This window comes from Eimeria mitis, genomic scaffold (genome assembly GCF_000499745.2).
Source record: "Eimeria mitis Houghton genomic scaffold, Emh_scaff549, whole genome shotgun sequence".
Classification (NCBI taxonomy): Eukaryota; Apicomplexa; class Conoidasida; order Eucoccidiorida; family Eimeriidae; genus Eimeria; species Eimeria mitis.
Window position 1 is genome coordinate 6,987 of NW_013573761.1, and position 278 is coordinate 7,264.

Consider the following 278-nt stretch of genomic DNA (forward strand, 5'->3'; position numbering starts at 1 on the left):
GGGCAAATAAACCTCCCAGTAGTTCAACGCGCAATCCTACACAAAATAAATAAATAAAAAAAACAAAATTTATTTGTTTGTTTATTTGTTTATTTGTTTGATTGTTTGTTTGTTTGTTTATTTATTTATTTATTTATTTATTTATTTATTTATTTATTTATTTATTTATTTGTATATTTATACATATATTTATTTATTTATTTATTTATTTATTTATTTATTTATTTATTTATTTGTATTACCTGTCCTGCGGGGCACTGATGAAGCGAAGGCGAGGG